This window comes from Jaculus jaculus, chromosome 2 (genome assembly GCF_020740685.1).
Source record: "Jaculus jaculus isolate mJacJac1 chromosome 2, mJacJac1.mat.Y.cur, whole genome shotgun sequence".
Classification (NCBI taxonomy): Eukaryota; Metazoa; Chordata; class Mammalia; order Rodentia; family Dipodidae; genus Jaculus; species Jaculus jaculus.
The window spans coordinates 174,283,152-174,302,072 of record NC_059103.1 but is presented as its reverse complement, the minus strand read 5'-3'; the positions used below and the strand labels follow the sequence as shown (position 1 = coordinate 174,302,072).

At 45.2% G+C, this 18,921-nt stretch overlaps 1 non-coding gene across 1 annotated transcript; it reads left to right on the top strand.

Moving 5' to 3' along the window:
- The first annotated feature begins 5,244 nt into the window (after positions 1–5,244).
- LOC123459169 lies at positions 5,245–5,367 on the top strand. Its single transcript, XR_006636074.1, has one exon. It is a non-coding gene; the product is annotated as a small nucleolar RNA SNORA40 (small nucleolar RNA).
- Positions 5,368–18,921: the final 13,554 nt, after the last annotated feature.

Below are 18,921 nucleotides of genomic sequence, written 5' to 3'. Positions count from 1 at the left end.
TGCCGGGCTCCCCTGGCAGGTAGTGCTGAGGAAGGACCAGGCCCACTGGTTCCTCCCAAGGGGTTGAGGAGGAGGATGAGTGTCGATGACTCAGAACCTCTCCTAGTCACCGGAGAAAAACCACACTGAATCGGGAGTCTTGCCAAAGCGGGAACTCAGTTTATTGTTACAGGTGGTTGCCTATATAGCATTGAGAACGAGGGCGGGGATTCTAGGATGGGGGAGAGGTAAGGGCCAATAGTGTACTGTGACTTTTGAAATGACTGGTTCTAAGCACACGGGAATTCCAACTCCTATGCGGAAGTAACAAGCCAGAAGCCATTAGGCATCTTGCTGAGTCATAGCTGGCCACAGGCAGATCGCCAAACTTTAGCTGGGCTCAGGAAGTTCCACTAGGCTTCACGTGCGGGCCTCTCAAGGCCCAACAATGTAACCTCACAGAGGGCGGCCCCAGGGAAATGAGAATAGGAAAGAAGGGATGAAAGAGTCTAATCTGTTAAAACATAAATTTAGCCGGGCGTGGTGGCGCACGCCTTTAATCCCAGCACTGGGAAGGCAGAGGTAGGAGGATCGCTGTGAGTTCGAGGCCACCCTGAGACTCCATAGTGAATTCCAGGTCAGCTACAGTGAGACCTTACCTCAAAAAACAAAAAAACAAAAAAAAAACCCATAAATTTTTAAAAAATTTAAAGGGAAATTATGGAGCTGGAGAGATGGCTCAGTGGTTAAGGAACTTGCCTACAAAGCCTAAGGACCCAGATTTGACTCCCCAGAACCCACGTAAGCCAGATGTGCAAGGTGACGCACACACACAAGGCCGCACAGGCACACAAGATGGCCCACAAGTCTGGAGTCCAGTTTCAGTGGCTAGAGGCCCTGGCATGCCAATTCTCTCTCTCATAAATAAAATAAATTTAGGAAGGAAAAGCAGATTTCAAAGATTGCAACTTCTCCCCACACTTAGAGAAAGGGCATCGTGTATGGCCTGGAGAAATGCCTTTTGTTGAGACCACCAGTTCCATTCCTGTCTGATCGTACCCTTCCCCTGTAACCCATGAAGATTCTGATGGCACCTGCTTTTGTCCATTCTAGCTATCACAGCAAAACAGTTTAAGGTGAATAATTTATAAACAAGGAATTCATCTCTCACAGTTGCGGAGCCTTGACGTCCAAGATCAGGGTACCAACAGATTCAGTGTTTTACTGCTTTTCTAAGATGGTGCCTTCTTTTTGTTTTTAATTAAAAAAAATATTTCTCAGAGGGGGAGAGAGAATGGGCACACCAGGGCCGCCAGCCACTGAAACTGAACTCCAGATGCGTGTGCCATCCTGTGCATGTGTACAACCTTACAGCCCTGTGTCACCTCACGCATCTGGCTTACGTGGGTACTGGGTAGTAGAACCTGGGTCCTCAGGCTTTGCAGGCAAGTGCCTTAACTGCTAAGCCATCTCTCCAGCCCAAATGGTGCCTTCTTGTCACATCCTCACAGTGATGGAAGTTCTAGCAGACTCTCTTCAGTCTATGATAAGCACTCTAATACCGTGGATGCTTTATAACTTAATCACTTCCACAAAGGCCCCACTTTTCAGTAATATCACATTGTGGGTAAATTTTTGACATATGAAATTTGAACAAACACATTCACATTCAGATAATAGCAGTCCACATATGATTCCAAAAATTCCCGTGAGAATCGGCAGGCACCCAGATGAGAAGAGAACCTGGAACTCAGTCCATAAGCATGGAATCCTGCTTCTCTTTAGGAAAAAGGAAAAGTAGACCGCAAGATTGCAACATCCCACCCCCACACTTAAAGGAAGAGCATATTCTATGGTTTAGAGTAGTGCCTATAAGATTATAAACTGATGAAGAAAAGAATGGAAATAGGATAGATTTCAGCTGATGCTCTTGGCGGACGATTGCTAACATACAATGCCAGGAACCCGGGAGTGTGGGCTTGGGTACAAAAGCAAAGTTTGAACAGTGAATCACAGTGTTCTCAGCCCTGACAGTGGCCTGAGCATGGAGGCTAGCTGTTTCCTGGAGCTCTTGAAGGCACTCAGAACTTTTCATGTGCTACAAAGTAAGCCAGATAACTGAGATTCTTTCCCTGAACAAGAGGAGTGTTTCAGAACATTTATTCTACTGCTTCTTAGAATGGGCAGAATGTTAGCTGTGTTTGTGAATCAAGTCAGATCATCCCACAGCGCAACTTGGGCAAGTGCATGATTACTATTCTCACCATTTCCCACAAGAGAGAAAGGGACCTTTATACCCTATGCGTGTCATTTTGTTTGTATTATTATGATTCATGCTCTGGTTAGATAAGACACAGACAGATACAGAAGACTAGGCTGAGACCCTGGGAAGTCTAAGCCCCTCTCCTTCCTGTCCCCTCGAAGACAGTAATGAGGAAATGAGGCTTGCTTTGTTCTTCACTGGTCTTCAGTCACCAGAAGAGAAATTAATGAAAAATATGACTTACCGATGAGAGGACATAGAGGGACAGAGAAAAGGAGTAGGACAGACACCAGGTTCTTTGCTGTAACCATCCGGACAAAGTACTGCCTCCCCTGAGAGCCAGAGCAGCAACTGGTGGAGCAGAAGCTGAGGTGGACTGCAGGGGCATTGCGAAGGTGAATGCTGCGCACATGCGCAAGGCTTCTGGTACACTGGTGGATAAGAATGGGTTGGTCAGGGCCGGAGAGATGGCTTGGAGGTTAAGGCACTTGACAGTAAAGCCAAAGGATCCAGGTTTGATTCCCCAGTACCCACATAAAGCCAGATTCACAAAGTTCATTTGTAGTGGCTAGAGGCCCTGGTGTGTCCATTCTCTCCCTCTCTCTCAAATAAATAAGTCAATAAAAATTAAATTAAAAAATTTTTTAAAAATGGGTTGATTGGACTCTGCCTGAGTCGGGGGATAATTAATCAAGGACTGGGATGATTTTTACCTTTTTTCCTCAGTCTCCAATTCACATTACCACACTGCCTGCTTTGCAGTGTTGTTGGCAAGCAAGACAATGCTGTTCTTTTACTTTTTTTTTTGTTTTGTTTTGTTTTTCTAGGTGGAGTCTCACTTTATTCCAGGCTGACCTAGAATTCACTATGTAGTCTCAAGGTGGCCTCAAACTCATGGTGATCCTCCTACCTCTGCCTCCAGAGAGCCGGGGTTACAGATGTGGCCACCACACTGGACCTTTTCCTTTTTAAAAATGCTTTATTCTTGGGCTAAAGAGATGGCTTAGCAGTTAAGGTACTTGCCTGCAAAGCCAAAGGACTCAGGTTCAATTCCCCAGGACCCACGTAAGCCAGAAACACAAGGTGGCGCATGTATCTGGAATTCGTTTGCAGGGGCTGGGGGCCCTGGAACTCCCATTTCTCTCTCTTTCTGAAATAAATAAAAATATAATACAAAAAAAGTTTAATGTTTTACTCTTGTCATTGCTTTGCTTCGACAACCAAGACAACTGGGTCTTTCTGCCCTTCCTTGACATAACGGGGCTGTCCTTACATATCACCAACCATGTCCTTGGAGTTCTCTGAGTAAGAGAAACAGGAGAGACAAGGTAAGACAGCCCCTTTCTTTGCTTCTCACCTCACAGGCAGATCTGGTTTCCACAGATTCAGTTGCATTTTATACCTACAGCAACCCTGGAAACCAATTGAGGATATACACAGGAGTCCCCCCCACCACCACAAAGGTAGCCTGTCTGGAAAACAGAGGGCCAGGAGAGTGTTGGTACACATGGTGGTCTCCGCAGGATGGGAGTGGAAGCCTCAGCGGAAGGCAGCAGCCGTCTCCCCCAGCTCTTGTGACTGATAATTGTTAATCGTGCACTTAGGTGTTCCCGTCCGTGTATAATAAGCACTTTTGACATGAATTATCCCACTCAGCTGCACGGCAACAGTAGGAGCCAGGTATTACTAAAAGCTGCATTTTCATAATAAGAACACTGGGACTAGTGTGGTTAAGTGATTAGTTCAATGTCCACTCCAAACCACTAAGCCAGCATTTAAACCCAGGTCTCCAGGACATGTTAGTTCACGCTCTTGATCACATTGTCCCATCCTAATGCTGTTCCTAGGCTGGAGAGATGGCTCTGCAGTTAGCATGCTTGCCTGCAAAGCCTAATGACCTGGGTTTAATGCCCAGTACCCACGCAAAGCCAGATGCACAAAGGGGCACATGCATCTGGAGTTTGTTTGTGGCAACTAAAGACCCTGGCACACCCATTCTCTCTGTTTATCTTCTTGCTGTAACTCTCTCTGCTTGCAGATAAACAAATAAATGACAATATATTTTTCAAAATGATAAAGCAGCTCCCTGCACACAACGAGAGCTGCTATGTCACAGTACCAGGTGGAAAGCACGAGAGGATCCCCTGAAGGAGGGACAGCCCACTGTGCGAAGTCTATCTGTTGTTTCCACAAATCAGGAGTAAGGTGCAATGAGGAATATCCTGGGAGAAATTTCCAGTCTCAAGCAGTGTCTAAGCTGTGAGCAATCTTATTCAGAATTGAGAAAACTAGAACAGATGCTGAAAATAGGGTGAAAAGTACTCTCTCCACAGTTCAGAGCTCCCTCATAAACAGTCATATGACCAAATCCAGGAGCAATCCATGACTATAAGAATGATGATTATATTTTGTCTGTTATCTATGTTATATGAGGTGTGATCCTGCAGCACTAGAGGGCTGGTAGAATGTCTGAACTATCTGTGTTGTTTGTTGATTTTACCTTCCGACAAATTATTTTATGAGTTTGAATGAATTACCTAACAGGCACTTCAAATTTTGAACTACCAGCAAGCAGCTCAGTGAATTTCAAAGACTCACTGTAGGCCAGACAGCAAGGCATCTCATACTTACCAGAGTGTGTTAGGCAAGACTAGAACTTTGGAGGCCAGATGGCATGGCTGCCAGTGTCTATAATCCCATCCCTTGGGACATGGAGGCAAGAGGATCCATTGGGAGTTCGAGCTTATACAGCTACATAGTTCAGCTATGTAGTTCAACACCAGCTTAGGTTATATAAGACTATCCTGAAACACCAGAAAAAAAAATAGAACTTTAACCTGGGCTTGTTGACATATGCCTTTAATCCCAGCACTCAGGAGGCAGAGGTAAGAGGTGAGTTCAAGGCCACCCTGAGGCCACATAGTAATTTCCAGGTGAGCCTGGGCTACAGCAAGACCCTACCTCAAAAAAAAAAAAAAATAGAACTCTAAGACTGAAAAAAAATCACTTATGTGTATTTCTATTGAACTGGTGGACAAGGAAAGATAGGCACAAGAATACATTGTCTTTTACAATTCCAAACTCATGGTTCAGTATGAGTTTTGACACGAATAAGAAGGAAAGATACTCAAGACACTTTAAGATGATGGTGATATTAATAAGCTTGGTTCCGAGAATAAAAAACAATTTAAAGACTTTCAGCAGCTGACTACATAAGCCCTATGCTAGAAAGAACAGTGCACCTTTGTACCTCCAGGTAGACATTCAGATGTCCTAGGTGGGAAAAACAAAAGTATGGTGATCAGAAAATTTTAAGGAGGGGAGAAAAAGGTAGAGCTAAATTATTCAAGTATATGTAAACATGTCTGGGTAGAGGTGAACTCCAGACTGGAATGTCCTGAGAAGGTTTCTGGGTAGTCATGGAGAGTTCACAAGGCAAGGCCATAGCTGTGTGAAAGAGGGAAGGGTCTCAATGCAACCTGGTGCTTTTGCTCATTAAAAGTACTTCCCTTTTTTCTCATAGTAACAAGAACATCTAAAATTCTTCCAATGTTTCAATAGTAATGTATTGGACCACATACTGATGGGTCTGCCCACTATGAGACAACTATACTCTAAATAAAGGATACTGTTGTTTGTAGGAAACAAGGACAATTGTCAAGGGATCTGTATTAGGTGGGGCTCTCTAAAGTAACAGAATAAATAGAGTACTATTGTAGTAGTTTGAATGGATGTCCCCCCAATATTTACGGGAGTTTATTAAAGCTTATAATTTAGATCTCTAGCCACCTGGCTGGAAGAGGTGTCACTGTGGGCAGATCCTAGGATCCAGCTCTAAGGTGTGGGGGCGTATCTAGAATTTCCAGCCAAAGATATGTAAAGTGCTGAGCTCTGTCTGGGGCTCCTGGGGTGTGCTTGCTTGTGTGGGTGATGGTTGCTCTTCTCTCTGCGTGGACCTGTGAAAGGGGGCCAACTTCTTCCACCATTACGGAACTTCCCCTCTTTCCACAAGCTTCAATAAATCCCTTCCTCCATAACTGTTCCCGGTTTTGAAAGTCCACTCCAACAACCTGAAGCTGTCTGTGACAAGTATATGCAACTATAAAGGGAATTTGCTGTATTAGCTGACAAATGGTGGCTAGATAGTCCTACAGTGGCTGTCTGCAAGCTACAGAGCTCGAGAACTTTTCTGCCCAAGAAACTGGAAACCTCAAACAGGAATGACCAATGATGGAGCCCTAGTCCATGGGTGGAGGCCTGACAGCTCCCTGGTATGAATCCATGGTGAAGGCTGAAGAAGCTGGAGTCTGAGGCTCCTCGTAATGGTAGCAACAGCAGACACACTGGCTCAGAAAGGTGGAGCTCAGCGCACTGGCTGGCTTCTTCCTCTTGTTCCATCAGGGCTGCCAGCTGACTGTACAGTGCCACCCAATCTAGGGCAGGGCTTTCCCACTCAGTTGCTGTCCCATATACCAAACATCCCTGGAAATACTTTCTTAAGTTTGCTTGGAGCTGGAGAGATGGTTTAGCAGTTAAGGCACTTGCCTGCAAAGCCAAACAACCTAGGTTCGATTCCCCAGGACCCATGAAAGCCAGATGCATAAGATGGAGCATGCATCTAGAGTTCATTTGCAGTGGCTGGCTGCCCTGGCATGCCCATTCTCTCTCTCTCTCTCTCTCTCTCTCTCTCTCTCTCTCTCCTCCTATCTCCCTCTCTCTGCCTCTTTGTCTCTATCAAATAAATGAGTAAAGATAAAATATTTGGGCTGGAGAGATGGCTTAGTGATTAAGCAATTGCCTGTGAAGTCTAAGGACCCTGGTTTGAGGCTCGATTCCCCAGGACCCACATTAGCCAGATGCACAAGGGGGCGCATGTGTCTGGAGTTCATTTGCAGTGGCTGGAGGCCCTGGCACGCCTATTCTTTCTCTCTCTCTGCCTCTTTCTCTCTCTGTTGCTCTCAAACAAATAAATAAACAAACAAAAATTTTTTTCTTGCATATCTCTCACCCAATCATATTGAAAATCAAGATTAACCAGCTTAAGACCCTCCTCGCACTAAAAAAATAAAAAATAAAAAAGCAAACTATGAGTGGAAATTAGGGCTGGATAGTGTGAGCTCACAAGAGGAACACAGCAACCTTAGGAGGAAGTCATGGTAATCAGATATTAACTGTTGGCCCAGCAGCAAGGAGAGGAAGTCGACCTAAGGCTCCCTCATTAAGTCAGAACTCCCGAAAGACCTCCACAGGGATCCATGTTTACAGGACACCCGGATTCTTGGAAGAAACTCATCTTCCCTGAAAAGGAACTCCACAATCTAAGCCTAGAAACTGTTCTCTGATGAAGGGTTAATAAACAGAAGCTCACACCCAGAGATCAACAGGCCAGGAGAGCAAGTGAAGGTTAGCAGGGTCACCTCAAAGAAAACTTGGGAAAATAGATAGAAGAAAGAGAGAGGAAATGAGAAAGGATGAGGGGAAAAGATGAAAAGAAATTTGTTTGTTTCTTTCCTGGGATAGGTTTGGAATACCTGCAGTACTTTCTTACTAAAATACATCTCCAGACCTAGGGGTTGAACCTGGGAATCTGCATACACATTCCCTCCTCACAGCAGGAAAACCAGATAATGAATTAAACCAACTTGGCTTTCCTGCCAGGTCTTGAACCTTTGACTATTCACTCAGGAGGCCAGGCAGTCCAAGGCTGGAACAAAACTAAGAAAATGCAGGCTGGGAAAATGGCTCAACAGTTAAAGGCACTTGCTTGGAATGCCTACCATCACGGGTTCAATTCCCCAGAATCTGCGTAAAGCCAGATGCACAAAGCAACACATGCGTCCTTCGTATGCTGTGGCAAAAGGCCCTGGTATGCGCATTTTCTCTCTCTCTCCTTCTCTCTCCCCACTCCTTGCAAATAAATCTAAGAAGTTTTTAAATTAAAATAAGAAAATGGCTAAACAAAGTAGTGCTTTCCCCCAAGTATCCAGAAGACATAGGGGCCCCTAGCTTGGGTGCCTTTTCTAGCTGTGGGAACACGGCAGGCCCACGGTTTGACTAGCTCCTGAGCCATCACTGTGACATGAAACTGTGGTCACATTTTAGTGACTGTAGCCCACAAAATACTACAACTGATGGTGAGTGGAAAAAGTATAATGACAGATATCATGCTAGCTTAATATAAACTGTGTTCACTAGGAATTTCTGAGTGCTTGGAGAATACATGAAGCTTGAATAAAACAGGAAAGAAACCCTACAGGCAACACCAACTGGAATTGAGGCAGGATAAAAAGACAGGAGAGACTGAGGAGGTGACGGGGCAGTTAGAGGCACTTGCTTGTGACGCCTCAAACCTGAGTTCAATTCCAGGGCACCCACATAAAGCCAAATGCAAAAGGTGGTGCAAGCATCTGGCATTTTTTTTGCAGTGGCAAGTGACCCTAGTAGGGCCACACACACACATGCAAATAAATGAATAAGAATATTTAAATTAAAAAAAGAAGAAAAGCCAGGTGTGGTGGTGCACTCCTTTAATCCCAGCACTCAGGAGACAGAGGTAGGAGGATAGCCGTGAGTTCGAAGCCACCCTGAAACTACATAGTGAATTCCAGGTCAGCCTGAGCTAGAGTGAGACCCTACCTTGAAAAACAAAATAAACAAAAAAAAAGATGAGAAATTACAGGACATGAAAAGTGAAAAAAGCCACTCCCTCAGGATCTGGCTGGGAATCATAAACTTCAACACAACTGACAAAACTAAAATTGCCTGCAGAGATAGTGTTTATCTTCCTAAAGACATCTCAAACAAGGATGTTAAGAACAAGCTATGCTTGACCAGAATGTTTGTGATCTTGAGTTTAGCACCCTTGTTTCATCCCAAAACCCAATAATGCACCTCGTAAAAACACCTTACAATTTCATTTATAAAAGGAAAATTTTTTAAGAACCACCTCATTTTTTTTTTGGTTTTTTATTTTTATTTATTTACTTAAGAGTGACAGAGAGAGAAAGAGGCAGAGAGAGAGAGAGAGAGAGAGAGAGAGAGAGAGAGAGAGAGAGAATGGGCATGCCAGGGCTTCCAGCCACTGCAAACAAACTTCAGATGCGTGCGCCTCCTTGTGCATCTGGCTAACGTGGGTCCTGGGGAATCGAGCCTCCAACTGGGGTCCTTAGGCTTCACAGGCAAGTGCTTAACCACTAAGCCATCTCTCCAGCACAGTACCTGTGTTTCTTGAGGAACCCCAACGCTAACTCATCTGGAAATTCTGTTCTGTGGCACAGTCAAGAATTCTAGATTCTCCTAAATGGAGATCTCTGTAAGAACTCCTCAACTACGAGAAGTAACATAGGGTCACCTCTCCAGCTTCTACTCCTACAGACAGGAAACTTCAGCCCAGTGACTGAAGTGAGGAGAACCCCATGGCTCAGGCACAGGAGGCCTGCAGTGGCACACACTCCTGCCCACCTCCCAGGTTCACATTCAGTAGAAACCGGGCTTATCTCACAGATCACAGGGCTGGCTCTGAACCATTCATTATGGCTGAAGAAATGAATGAAAGTTCATTAAATCCTAAGCCACAGGTGCTACTTCTGAAATTAGGAGGAGGGAGCTTCCAGAAGGAAATGTGCTTGGGATAGCTCCAAAACACCAAGGTCCACCACAGAGCATGTTCAACATCTTTAGCAATCAGGAAAATGCAAATGAAAAGGACTTGGAGATTCCATCCCATTCCAGTCAGAATGGCAATCATCAAAAAAACAAAATGAGCTGGACATGGAGGCACATGCCTTTGATCTTAGCACTCCGGAGGCAGAGGTAGGAGGATTGCCATGAGTTTGATGCCACCCTGATACTACATAGTGAATTCCAGGTCAGTCTGTGCTATAGCAAGGCTCTTCCTAAAAAAAAAAAAAAAAAAAAAAAAGGGCTGGAGAGATGGCTTAGTGGTTAAGCGCTTGCCTGTGAAGCCTAAGGACCACGGTTCGAGGCTCGGTTCCCCAGGTCCCACGTTAGCCAGATGCACAAGGGGGCGCACGCGTCTGGAGTTCGGTTGCAGAGGCTGGAAGCCCTGGCGCGCCCATTCTCTCTCTCTCCCTCTACCTGTCTTTCTCTCTCTGTCTGTCGCTCTCAAATAAATAAATAAATAAAAATATTAAAAAAAAAATGCTGTAGGAAACATAAAACTTTAAAAAAAAAAAAATCAAGCTGACAATAAATGCTGGCAAGACTGTGGGGAAAGAGGACCCCTCATTCACTGCTGGTGGGAGTGCAGACTTGTACAGCCACTATGGAAATCAGTATGGAGATTTCTTCAAAAAGCTGAAAATAGATCTGTCAATAGATCTATACAACTCCTGGGCATATAATCTAAAACCTCTACTACAGAGATACTTGCTGAGCCATGGTGGTTGCCACTCTGTTCACGACAGCAAGGAAATGGAATCAGACCAGTTGCCCACCCACAGGTGAATTGATAATGAATATGTGGTATGTGCACACAAGGAAATTCTACTCAGCAGTAAGGCAAAATGAAACAATGAAAATTTCAAGAAAATGGATGGACTTGCAAAAGATCATACTAAGCAAAGTCACACAGGCTCTGAAAGATAAACACTGCATATTCTCTCTCATCTGTGGTTCCTAAGATGGAAAACTTGTTTTGACTGCAAGTTGTAGCAAACATCATTAGTATTAGCAAGGAACTAGAATGAAGCTGAGAGAGAGTGAAAAGGTGAGGTATGAGAAAAGCAGATATTTGACAGGCAAGTGGAGGAACAGAATACAGGGGGCATTGCAAGTTTCTCTGGGAGAACAGGGATGAGGGAGAGTGTGCGGGGGGAGGGGTGGTCACAAAACTAATGACAGCATGAACCAGTACCATAGAAACCTTCCTCCTGGTTGTGTAAAAAGACATAACTCTTGATAAAAGGTGGGAGAAGGAATAGTCCAGGCAGAAGTGCCCTGTAGTAGGTGGACAAAGCCTGACCTTAAAATCACATGCTCTGACTGACAAACGCCAGTGCCAGAACTGAGTTAGCCCCACAGAGCAGCTAACAGGTCAGGGAGGCCCATTAGGTCTCCCAAACACTCAACCCATTACCAAAGCACTTGGTTGTCCACCAGAGCTAAGTGGTAAGACCCTATTTCTGAAGACAGCACAGGCTGCAGACACAGGACATCCACAGATCATGCTGGAACTGAGAAGAAAGCCAGCTCCCTGCCGGCTAGCCCTCATAGTGCTGGAAAGTGCTATGTGAGCCGCCAGGGACAAGTGGTCACCAACAGCACCAACAAGTAGGGGATCCTTGCAAGCTATAAAATCAACCGGCGGGGCAAGACGCATGCACCTGTTTAATAGTGGCACACAGGATATGGAAGTAACCAACTGTCCTCTGATTTTTTTGATCTGTGGCCTGGTCAGTGGGAAGGAAGAATTTAAACCTGGTAATGAGAACCACGTCAGAATCCTATGGACAGGAAAGTCATAGACTGCAGAGAGAAGCCCTCGCTGTTCTTTGGCTATGAAGAGAGGTGATCCCCATCAAAAAGCCTGTTAAGAAAGCTGGAAGAAGCCATTCTACATGTAGTTCAATGGGAGAAAGAGATATCACCAGTGAAGATACTCCACAGTGGACACTGCAAGCCGTATAATTGGCCAGCCAGGCCAAATGAGCCAAAGGGTGCAATAGTGGCATGTCTGTCATGGTGGAAACCAACTGCCCTCCAATAGGACTGGAGGCCCGCTCCATGCGGGGGGGGGAGGGGGGAATACATCACTGATACTGAAAACTTAAAACAGGGGTTTTCATGAGCCCTGGGGGTGTAACATCTGCTGATGTCTGGAAAAATGTATATACTATGCTTATCAAACTGCCCAGTAAGCACTTCTCTTAATATTCATACCCTTATATTAATGCTACTCTCACTTTTGGTAGAGAATCTTCTCTTTTCAGATGGCAATGACCTTGGGATGACTCAGAAGGTATCATAGTGCTGGAAAGAAGTGACTGGAGTACTGAGTAACATCTCGTTCACACCTTCCAAGGCTCAAGGTCTAATGCAGAAGAGGTGGTAGAAAGAATGTAAGAGCCAAAGGAAGGGTAGGACTCCTTACAACATGCTCTTCCAGACACAAAATGGCCTGGATATCCATGACCTCACAGTGCATGACACTACCTACACAAGACCATCTTAAGAGGAGGAAAAGATCATGACAACAAAATAAAAGAGAGACTGATTGAGAGGGGGAGGGGATGTGATGGAGAATGGAATTTCAAGGAGAAAAGTGGGGGGGGGGGTATTACCATGGGATATTTTTTATAATCATGGAAAATGTTAATAAAAATTGAGAAAAAATTAAATTTAAATTTAAAAAAAGTCTGTTAAGGACTATGCTTATCCCCTTTGATCCATGCTGCTCTCACTTTTGATTGGAGAATCTGCTTTTTACAAATGGCAACAAATACTGGGGAGAACCAAAGTCCATCTGTACTATAAGAAAAGATAAGCCAATTGCCTCATATGAGACAAGTCATCTCTATCATATCTGCCAGGGCTGAGGAGATATTACAGAGGAAGTGGTGATTTAAACATGAGAGCATCTCTCACTGTTACCCTGACAACCTCCTCCAAGGAAACGGTGGCTGACAAGAAGGAGACTCAAAACTTACCAAAGCAGAAAGTCAGAAGATGCAGAGAGCTCAACACTGAAGGAGACTTATCACACATCCTCCAAGGCTCAAGGAACTTTGTGGAAGAGGGAGCAGAAAGACTTAGGAATCACTGGGTAGGAAGGAGTATCCTGAGGCATTGTCCTTCCCACAGAGACTGACTGGTACATTCATGACTCCACAGTGTGTGCCGATAACCTCACTGAGGAGGGACCTCGGTGGAATTGGAGCTTGGGAGAGTACAACCCAATGGGAATATGACCTATATGTTATACGTACATACAGTTAAGTTCAGAATAATTTTTTAAAAAATAAAAAAAGATGGGATGCAGGCAGTCACTTGATGACATCAAGAGACAAAGTACATGTGAGACACATAGGAGGCTGCCAGTGTAGCACAGTCTGCTGTCTTACAGGGATTTTAAGGGTTTTTTACATGTGTGATGAGTGTGGCGTACCTATCTGTGTGTGTTCAAATGTGGAGCACAAGTGTACGTGTGTAGAGGCCAGAGGTAGATATAAGGTGTCTTCTTCAATCACTCTCCACCTTATTTTATTAAATTTTATTTATTTATAAGCAGAGAGAGAAAGGGAGAATGGGCACAGCTGGGCCTCCGGCCAAACAAATTCCAAATGCATGCATCACTTTGTCTGTTCAGCTTTTGGTGGGTACTGGGGAATCAAACCTGGATCTTTAGGCTTTGCAGGCAAGAAATGCTTTAATGGGTGAGCTATGTCTGTAGTCCCTACCTTATTCATTTTTTTGTTTTGTTTTCAAGGTAAGGTCTTACTCTAGCCCAGGCTGACCTGGAAATTTCTCTGCACCCCCAGGTTACCCTTGAATTCACAGTAACCCTCCTATTCCTGCTTCTAAGATAGGGTCTCTCACTAAACCTGGAACTCACCAATTCAGTTAGACTAGCTAGCCAGCAGACCTCAGAAATCCTTCTGTCCCTACATTCCTAGCCCTGGGGGCTTACAGGCACATGGTTTTGCTGCCACACCCAACATTTATGTGGGCGCTGGGGATCCAGACTCAGGTCCTCATGCTTGCAAGGCAGAAGCATCCTACCAACTGAGCTATCTCCCCAGACCCTTACAGTAAAATCTCTCATTGCTGTTTTATCCAGATAGAGTCTCATTCTAGTCCAGGTTGATCTGGGACTCACTCTGTGGTCCCAGGCTTGCAGCAAACACAGCAACCCTCCTACCTCTGCCTCCTGAGTGCTGGGATTATAGACGCATGCCACCACGCCTGGCTACAGTAAGCTTTTCTTTTTTTTAATAACTAGCTCACGGCTAAAATAATGATTAAAAGTATAGTATAACAAGGGCTGGAGAGATGGCTTAGCAATTAAGGCACTTGCCTGTGAAGCCAAAGGACCAAGGTTCAGTTCCCCAGAACCCACTTAAAGTGGCGCATGCATCTGGACTTTGTTTACAGCAGCTGAAGGCCCTTGCATGCCCATTCTCTCTTTGTCTCTCTGTATCTGCCTGTTTCTCTCTGTGTCAAATAAATAAAATTAAACTTTAAAAAGTATCGTATAGTGCCGGGCGCGGTGGCGCACGCCTTTAATCCCAGTACTCGGGAGGCAGAGGTAGAATGATCGCCATGAGTTTAAGGCCACCCTGAGACTACATAGTGAATTCCAAGTCAGCCTGGGCTACAGTGAGACCTCAGAAAACCAAAAAAAAGAAAAGTATTTGTCACGGGAAACCTTTCCCCTGGGATGACACAAACACACATCTTCTCCCCAGATAGGGCACAAATGACAGACCAAAGGACGATTACACCAAAACCAGTTTTGGTGACCCAATGAGTTTATTGGTGTCACTCACAGAAAAGGGTGAGGGATTGCTTACAGGAGCAATAGATGACTCAAATGCTGCCGTACCACGAGAAGTGTCCTCTCATGCTGGGTGATGACTGCCCCATAGCTGCTCCGAGTCCAAGGCTGCATCACCAGAAAGCCCAGCTCAGCCTCTCCCCGAAGCTGCAGCTCTGGCCACAGGGCACAGCCCGCAGGCAGCTCCAGGGGAGAGTCTCTTGAGCTCACTGAGTCTGGCAGTTCCATCCGCCTCTCATCCCCAAGCAGTTGTTCCCCCCCCCCCTTGTGTAGCCTTAGGGAGGGGACCTGCAACCCTTTCCTAGGCTTCCTGACTTCCTGGGTCTCTGCATCTTCCTTCCTGCCCCCCAGCCCCAGGAAGGGATATTTCAGATTCTACCTAACATAACCTTGGGGAGTGGTTGTGTGACCTCTAAGAGTCAGGTCTCCAAGTCCTGACTTCCTGGATCCTCAGAACCTCCTTTCTCTCTTCAGTTCAGAGGACTCTGCTGCCCGACAGTATTGTACATGATTGTATCTGCTTTTGTTTTACACAACTGGCTGCTCAGCAGCCTTGCTTACACCAACATCTCCTCACACACGGGTGAGCGATGTGTTGCACTAGGACACTGGAATGGCCAGGGATGTCATTAGAAAATAGGAAGCTAAGTGAGGTAACCCAGGCCCAGAAAACCAAGCGCCACATGTTCTCCCTCATATGTGGATCCTAGATACAGATGATTGGGCTTCTGTGTGAGAAGGAAAATACTTAGTAGCAGAGGCCAGTAAGTTAAAAAGGAGATATAAAGGGAAGAGAAAGGAAGGGAGGCGGGTACTTAATAGGTTGATATTGTATATATGTAAGTACAATGATTGTAATGGGGAGGTAATATGATGGAGAATGGAATTTCAAAGGGGAAAGTGGGGGGGGAGGGAGGGAATTAACATGGGATTTTTTTTTATAATCATGAAAAATGCTAACAAAAATTAAAAGAAAAAGAAGTCAAGAATAAAAAAAGAAAATAGGAAGTTTTCAGCTCCCTCATAATCCTCTGGAATCACCATTGTACACTCAGATTGTCACTGGCTGACACATCCCTATACAGTGTGTGACTAACTACTTTCCTGACTCCCCTGAAGACAGGCCAGCTGCTCTTATCCCCATAGTCAGCTCTGAACACCTTACCTGGCAGACCTTATTGGGAACAAATGATAAGTGGAGACACAAAATGTTCAAAGCAAGACTCCTACCTTGAAGCCGTTGACATAATACAAAAGCATTGACATAATAAAAATCAATTGTCTAGGCTAGGTAACATAATATAAGCCCGAAAGGAACGGGGACCCTTCTGTGACTCCACAACACCATAGGACATCCAATCTCTAACAGCCACCATAGCTGTATTAGTTACTCTCTCTCTCTCTCTTTTTAATTATCATTTTAGAGAGTGTGAGACAGAAAGAGAGAGGGAGAATTGGCACGCCAAGGCCTCGGCTGCAGCAATCGAATTCCAGATGCTTGCGCCACCTAGTGGGCATGTGCGACCTTGCACTTGCCTCACCTTTGTGCGTCTGGCTTATGTGGGATCTGGAGAGTTGAACGTGGGTCCTTAGGCTTCGCAGGCAAGCACCTCAACTGCTAAACCATTTCTCCAGCCCTTAGTTACTTTCTTGTTGCTATGAACAAATACCTGACAGAAAGAAACTTAGGGAAGGAAGGATTTATTTTGATTTCCAGTTCCAGAGTGTGGAGTCCATCATGTCAAGGAAGATGTGACAGCCCAGAGCAAGAGCAGAACAGGAAATGGAGCTGTGTGACAAAACCTCAAGGCTGCCCCAGAGACACTTCCTCCAACAAGGTTCCACAGCTATCTCAAGCAGTGCTACCTGTCAGGACCTAGTATTAAAACAAATGAACCTATGGGAAGCATCTTACATTCAAATCACAAAAACGACCCTCTGCCAGGCAGGCTTGTCTCTAATTGCTCTCTGACTTGCCCTAAGCTGTCAGCACTCACTGCTCTGGGCTTGTGAGTACACCACGCTATACACTTGGTCATGCTGTCACACCAACGTCTTCTATCTCCTGTTGGCCTAGTTCACTATTGTCTTTTCAGCCTCAGCTTAGCTGTTGCTTCCTCCAGGAAGCGTCTTCTATCTCCCAACCTGTGCAGGGAGTAAGAGCTCACAGCTTGGACTGCGAGCAACTCTATTCACATGAGCTAAATGAGGAGATCTCCACCCCAGCATTTAAGTAAAGGGCCTGGAATGTTGTGGGCAGCCAACAGCACTTGTGAATGACAGTGAATGAACATTCACTTCTGATTCTTCCATCTCCCCTGTGCCTTGCCCCTGATAGACATCTGTTCATGTTCTTAGTGTGTTTTTCTTCTTCCTCCCTCCTTTCTTTTCCTTTCCCTCTCCTACCTCAGCCGTCATTACAGCCTTCCAATGAAGAACTGGAAATGGCAGATGGGAGAGTGACATCATTACATACTAGGATGACGTACCCAACCAAAAGCCGCTGATGGGAGGAAAGAGTTTGTTTTGGCTTAGTCTCTAGGGAAAGCTTCATGGTGGCAGGGAACAGCATGGCACGGGCAGTGGCTGGACATCACCTTTGCCACAGCCAGTGGAAAACAGCAGCAGGACAGTGAGATGAATTCTAGCAAGGGGAGCCTGGCTATAACACCCATTAGCCTGCCTCCAACAATACCCCCCTCCCAGCAAGGCTAAATTGCCATCAGCTGGGGACCAAACATTCGGAACACCACAGAGGGAGGAAGGTGGAATAATAACAAAGTATAATGATATATATGTATGAATATGTCATCATGGAACCCATTTCTTTGTGTGCTAGTGTAAAAATAATTTACTTTATCTTCCAACAACAGAGTTTCCTATAAACTCATCCACACTAAATGACTAATATGAGATAACAAGCCTCCACCCACCATACAACTCCCAATGGAAACTTTCATGAGCAACCCACAGTCTTAAAGCTAAAGGAATAAAACTATAATGTGGGGGTTCAGCATTGCATCCTCATTCACCATGCTTCTGTGCAGCTAGGGAATAGGGCAATAAAAGTGTGAGTCAGAGGACAGGCTTGGACCCAGCAGAGAACAGGGAAGGCCGCAGGGGTGGGGCTTGGTGGTCCGGTGTCAGGAGTGGAAGCCCAGATTCACTGGGGCATGACCTTGGATAAATCACGTCTCTTGTGGTGAGTATGAATGTTTATCTTAATAGTAGTCAGGATAAAATGAGGCAAGCCCAACAAAGTCCTTGGCATCCAAGATTACATATTGCTGTGCCCACAGCTGAATAACCAATCAACCCCAACACAGTTAATGACAATGTGCCACTGCCTCACAGATCTAGGGTTCCCTCCTGAGCCACTGCGCTCGCCTGGTGCCAAGTGGCATTACCTGAAGGTTCATCTGAGTCTCTTGCACCTGGGCTGGGAAGCTGCTAACGACTGATGGCTGGGATAACAGGGTTCCTTCAGTGCCCATCTCTATCACATTGCTATGAGGACTGCCAGCATGCTGAACTTTGGACAGCCAGATTTCTTAGATAGAAGCTCAAGACTTCAAAGAGAGGGGTGGAGGAGGGGCGACAGGCAAAAGCGTGGTTACTTTTCATGTCCCAGCATCAGGAACTCTAGAGCATCACTTCTTCCATGACCACAACAATCCATCCAGGATGCATTATATATATATATATACATACATACACACACACACAATATGTATTGGTTTTTAAATATATATATACAATATGTATATATATACAATATGTGTATATTATATACATATATATGTATATATATATAGAGAGAGAGAGGGAGAGAGAGAGAGGCAGACAGAAAGACAGAGAGATTGGGAGTGAGAATGGACACACCAAGACCTCTAGCCACTGCAGACAAAGTCCAGATGCATGCTCCCTTGTGTATCTGGTTTATGTGGATACTGGGAAATCAAACCTGGGTCCTTAGTTTTCACAGGCAAGCACCTTGACTGCTAAACTATCACTCCAGCCCAGAAAGTATTGCTTTTTTAACTGTGTGTGTGTGCATGCGCACATGAGGAGAGGGGGAGAGACGTGTGTACGTGTTGAGTACGGGCGCACGTGTGGAGGTCAGAAGATAACCTCAGGTATCAGTTCTTGTCTTTTGCCGCGTTTG